Below are 6,000 nucleotides of genomic sequence, written 5' to 3'. Positions count from 1 at the left end.
GCGACGGTAACAGATCAGCCGCAGGCGCCACAAGGTGCTACGGCTGCGCCGGGGACTCCATCGAAGTCCCCTGTTCTACCCTCTGAAAAGGGTAGGATGAATTTTATGGCGATGTTCGACGCGCGAACAGAGTTGCGCCAAGGTAAGTGTTGCACATTTGTCTTCTGAATTTTTCCTTTTGGACTTAGTCATAAACCCTTCCTTGTTTAATTTTTCATAGGAGTTGTAGCTGGTACAACAGTTGCTGATGATACTCCTGGCGCAGCTGCCGGCGCCGCTGGTTCTGGTCCTGCTCCTGCTAGTGCTGAGTCTCCCCTTGTTGGGATAACCAAGGAGCAGGAGACGGTGTTGCGCGCCGAACTGGCGGCGTCGAGACCTCCTTCGCCTCCTCCTGCACGTAGCCCTCCCCGCGAGGCTGGTTTGGAGCCTTCCAGGTCGCAGCAGAAGAGGCCTGTTGAAGGAGACGAGGAGGACGAGGGGGTTCAAGGTGAAGACTCCTTAGGAGATCGCGCCAGCCCTGCGATGCCGCAAGTGTTCGCAGCGCAGACCTCTGGTGGGGCTGGCGCTGACTTTCCTGCTTCATCCCCGCAGGTATGTATTGATTTGTTGGTCCGCTGCGCGTATCTCCCTATAAGTATGTTTTATGACTTAGAACTTTTCTTACATTTTTGCAGGAAGGTGACCACGTTTACCGCCCGAGATGGAATATTAATGAAGAAAGTTCCTTTCAATCCATGGGCGTATGCGAGGACTTCTGGGCTCATGCCGTGCCTCCTACTGAAAGGAGGTATCAAGAGGAGCGCACTCGCGCGGACTTGCTGAACGACCATGTTTTCGCTGGGTCGGCTTTTTTCGCTGCTTCCCAAGAGCTTCGTCGTGATTATATTAAAGTACGCGACGCTCTTGTGGAAGCCCAGCGAGAGGCTAAGGTGGCCGCCTGGAACCTGTCTGATGCTCGCGCGCGAGCTGAGAAACTCCAGGCGGAGCTCAGTGAAAACCGAGCAAGTGCCAACACCGCATACATCAAGCGCGGGCATGAGCTCCAGGCTGCGCGGGAGAAGCAGCAGTTGGCGGAGGCCGAAGTTGCCAAGTACGCGCGCAGAGTGCGTGTCTTGGAACAGCAGGCCGAGGCGCGTGACCAAGCTATCATCAAGAGTATTACTGAGAAATCATCGTTGGAGAGCGAGGTTGCGCGCCTGAAAAGGGATTTGGCGGCCGCGCAGGCCGATAGAGATGAGGCCTTGGCCACGGCGGCGTCCAGCCAGGAAGCACTTGGTGCTGCGCAGGCGGAGAAAGAAAAAATTTTGGCAGCAGCAGCGTCTGACAAGGAGGAACTAAAAAAGGCTAAGGAAACTGTTGAGTTATTAAACTCTCAGGTTCCTGCCCTCGAGACGTCTGTTGCTGGCCTCGCGCAGGATCGCCAATGGCTGGTGTCACAGGGCATGGCTCGCTGCTTTTTGGCGATGAAATATTCCGCCGAGTTTCAAGCCCTTGTGATGGACTGCAATGCCGCCGCGCGTTTGGTGGGCCGAGCTGAAGGGTTTACGGATGGGTATGAATATGGCATGTTGAGGAAGAACCCATCCGAGTACCCTTACAAGTTCGATGCGGCCTGCGCGGACATGGCCGCGGTGGGGGAAAAGTATATGAATACTCCCATCCCCATCCTTATGCAGGTACCTTGATCTTAATGAGTTTTACTTTACTAACATTTCTAAGTGTTTGTACTCATTACTTTTCTAATGATTTACAGATAGCTGCGCTTGCTGACCAGCCCGACCTCGGCGCACTAAAGAAGTTGCTTGATGATTGCGAGAGGGCTGGTGGCGATGATGGTGGCGCGGGGGATGTTGCCCCTGCCAGCGGCTCTGGCGCGGCGAAAGAATCTGCTCGTGACACCGTTGTGATCGAAGACTCCAATGAGGAGGAAGAACTTGACTATGGTCAGTTCGGAGATGAAGAGCAGACCGCGCCAGATGCTGCGCGAGATGATGAGGATGATGAAGCGGCTGACGTCGACGTGGAGACTTGAGAAGCCCTTCATCAAATTTTGTATATTTATCTTTTATACTTGTAGTTTGTAACTCATCATACTTGTAAATTTCGATCCAATGAAATGAAACTTGTTATCTCCTTTTCGTATCTTGCGCATTTCCATTCATCTCTTCATGTTTGGTTGTATAGATATAAGATATGCTTGAACGTTAAAATAAGAACAAGGTTGTAAGGAAATTATTGACTTAACCTCTGTTCTATTTTGTTTGTGGCTCTCGCAGTATCTTGCTCATGCTGACATGCACGCTAATTTTTCGTTATTTCTTTTTCGCGCGTTGGTGTCACGCGGTATGGAAGTATGAGTTTAGCCATTACATGTCAGCTTGTGTTACTCAGATATCCACTATGGTTCCGCGCGCGGCGTCGACCTGAGACCTTAACATGATATGGCATGTACTTTGCCTTAGTTTTGTTTAAGGATTTTTATGATCAGGCTGCGCGGGGTGTAAGATGGATGTATGTGAGTGTTTTGAGCTAAGGCTCTTTGTTTTGGGCTAAGGCCCTGACGATTTTAGAGTTAAGACTCATTAACGTGTTTGAGCTAAGGCTCGTAATTTTGGGCTAAGGCCCTGACGTTTTAGAGTTAAGACTCTTTAACGCGTTTGAGCTAAGGCTCGCGCATGTATGTTTTACTTCGCTTTATTTTGTTTTGAAGTCAATATAATGTTGTCATATTGTTCCAATTTAATAAAGGAAGTGTGAAACATGTATGCAAAGGTAATAGAACCAATATTGAAAGATAGCGCGAATCAGCATTCATGATGGCTTAAAAGCCTTGATTACAAATTTGAACTTTTTACATGAAGCATTTTCTAAGTTGTGCCGCGTTCCACGCGCGCGGTATTTTTTTTCCGCTCAAATCTTTTAAAGCGTACGCGCCTTTCCCCAGATCTTCTGAAATTTGATAAGGTCCCTCCCAATTGGGGGACATTTTTCCTGGGGGTATTGCGCGACTAGCTTCATTGTTTCGAAGGACAAAATCATTTTTCTTGAAGTGGCACTCTTTAACGCGCTGATTATAATACTTTTCCAGCTTTTTCTTGTATCTGGCCTCAGTAATGATAGCCGCTTCTCTGCGCCCTTCAAGCAAGTTAAGGTCCAATCTTCTTTCGCGGTCGTTATCAGTTTTGCTCATCATGAGTACCCTATGGGATGGGCATCCAATTTCCGCTGGGATCATAGCCTCTGTCCCATAGGTTAGGCTGAACGGGGATTCGCCATTGCTAGTTTTGCTTAATGTCCTGTGCGCCCACAAGACATTAGGTAACTCTTCGAGCCAAGAATGGGATTCTCCCTCCAATCTTTTCTTCAGCCCATTTAGCAAACTTTGATTCGCGCGCTCCACTTGGCCATTCCCCTGAGGGTGGTAGACGGACGTGAAGATTTGGTTGATGTGCAATTCTTTGAGCCAGCTTGACATCTTCCTGTCAGTGAATTGTTTGCCATTGTCGCTCACAATTTCCATAGGAAGGCCAAAACGGCAAATGATGTGGCTCCAGATAAATTGCTTCATCGCCTCCGCTGTGATTTTTGCTAGTGGCTTGGCTTCAACCCATTTTGTGAAATAGTCTATCGCCACTACCAAAAATTTCACTCGCCCTTGCGTTTGCGGCAGGGGCCCCACAATATCAATGGCCCATTTGTGGAAAGGCCATGCGGAGGTGACTGGAATCAAGTTGTTCTTTGGACGCATGGTGTTTGGCGCGTGGCTCTGACATGCCTTGCATTTTTGGATTTCTTTTAGCGCATCCAAGTACATGCCTGGCCAATAGTAGCCTGAGCTCATCGCCTTGGCAACCACCATGCGCGGACCAGCGTGAATTCCACAGATTCCTTCATGAATCTCCCTAATCACATAGCTTGCTTCTTCCGCATCCAGGCATTTCATGAGCGGTCCAAGATAAGAGCGCCGATACACTGTACCATCAAGTAGTTCATAGTTCTGCGCCTTGTGTCTTATCTTTCTCGCCTGTGCGCGATCATCCGGTAACTTCCCCTCTTTCAGGAATTCCATTATTGGAGTTATCCAGGATGAAGGAGTTGTATGAATTACCAGGACCGATTGCGTTTGCACTGACGGGCTGCTCATTATTTCCACCCTGACATCTTTGCCAAAGTGATCAAAATTAGTTGATGCCATTTTACTCAACGCGTCTGCGGACTTGTTTTCGCTTCGCGAGATGTGTATGATTCTGAAGAAGTCAAACTGCTCAACGAGCTTTTTTGCCTGCTCTAGATACAGAGGCATTGTGTTCTCCTTGGCGTCATATAGGCCGTTGACCTGAGCAGCTACCAAGTAAGAATCAACATGCGCCTCTAGTCTTTTAACCCCAAACTTGCGCGCGATGCGCAGACCAGCCAGCAGGGCTTCATACTCAGCCTCATTGTTGGTACTCTTGAAGTCCAACCTGATAGCATAAGTATATTCATGATTATCAGGGTCCACCAGTTTGAGACCTGCGCCAGACCCTTCGCTGTTGGAGGCTCCATCAGTGAACAGCCTCCAAACATCTTCTTCATCATTTGGTCGCGGAGGGTCTACCTCGCGCTGAGCTTCTTCAATCTTTCCCTCTGGGATTTCCGTGATGAAATCCGCCAAAACTTGACCCTTTATTGCTGGACGGGGCTTATAAGTGATCGTGTGTTCACCTAATTCCAGCGCCCACTTTGTCAGCCTTCCGGAGAGCGCGGGACGTCGCAAGACTTGCTGGATGTTGTAACCAGTCAGTACTTCAATAGGATGACCATTGAAATATCTATGTAGCTTGCGCGACGCGTGTGTTAGTGACAAAACTAATTTTTCCATGATGGAATAGCGCGTCTCAGGGTCTGTGAGCACTCGACTCACATAGTATATTGGCGTTTGGATCCCCTTGCGATCCACCAATAATACTGCGCCAATGGCGCGATCTCCAGCTGACAAGTACAATGTAAGGGTTTCGCCAGGAAGTGGGGCTGTGAGCGCGGGCAGCTTTATGAGACATTCTTTTATCTCATTGAAAGCTTGCTCAGCCTCAGGCGTCCACTTGAATTGGCTCTTCTTCAAACAGTTCCTCAAGGTGTTAACGAATGGAGTAGATTTGCTGGCGTGGTTCGCTAGGAACCTGTTGATTGACACCAATCTACCATTCAGCTTCTGAACCTCTTTCATGGTGGATGGTGAAGGCATGTCAAGGATGGCTTCCACCTTCTCAGGATTCACCTTGAAACCCTCCTTAGTGACCATTACACCAAGAAATTTCCCCTCTTCCGCGCCAAAAGTACATTTGCTCGGGTTGAGCTTCATGTTAACTTCCGTTAGGCGCTGAAGAGTTTCCTCGATGTCGTTGAGCATTTGTCTCTCCTCCCTGCTCTTGATCACCAAATCATCGACGTAGACTTCTAGATTTCTTCCGATTTGTTCACTGAAAACCGAATCCATAAGTCTCTGATAGGTTGCGCCCTCATTCTTTAAACCAAAGGGCATTTTTGTGTAACAAAAAACACCCTTGTCGGTTCTGAAGGCCGTCTTGTCTTCATCCTGTGGTGCCATTTGAATCTGGTGATAGCCTTTGTAGGCATCCAGGAAACATTTGAGCTTGAAAGGCGCCACGGAGTCCACCTTTGCGTCGATGTTTGGTAGTGGGTAACAGTCTTTCGGACATGCTTTGTTGAGGTCCTTGAAGTCAATACACATCCTCCATGACCCGTTGCTTTTCTTTACCATCACAGGATTGGCTACCCACGTCTGGTATCGGATCGGGCGGATAATGTTTGCGCGCAACAAGTCCTCAACTTGCTCATTCATGGCCTTCGCCTTTTCATCCCCCATGATTCTCTTCTTCTGAGCAATTGGCTCCACCGACTTGAACGTGTTAAGAGAGTGTTGCGCCAAGTCTCGCGGGACCCCAGTCATATCGGAGTGTTGCCACGCGAAGACCGACATGTATTTTGTGAGCAACCTTT

The sequence above is a fragment of the Bidens hawaiensis genome, unplaced genomic scaffold (assembly GCF_021521415.1).
Source record: "Bidens hawaiensis isolate Kalapana, Puna unplaced genomic scaffold, B.hawaiensis_p1.1 tig00014658_1, whole genome shotgun sequence".
In the NCBI taxonomy this organism is placed as follows: Eukaryota; Viridiplantae; Streptophyta; class Magnoliopsida; order Asterales; family Asteraceae; genus Bidens; species Bidens hawaiensis.
The sequence above is the reverse complement of the archived record's forward strand: the minus strand, read 5'-3'. Positions refer to the sequence as shown.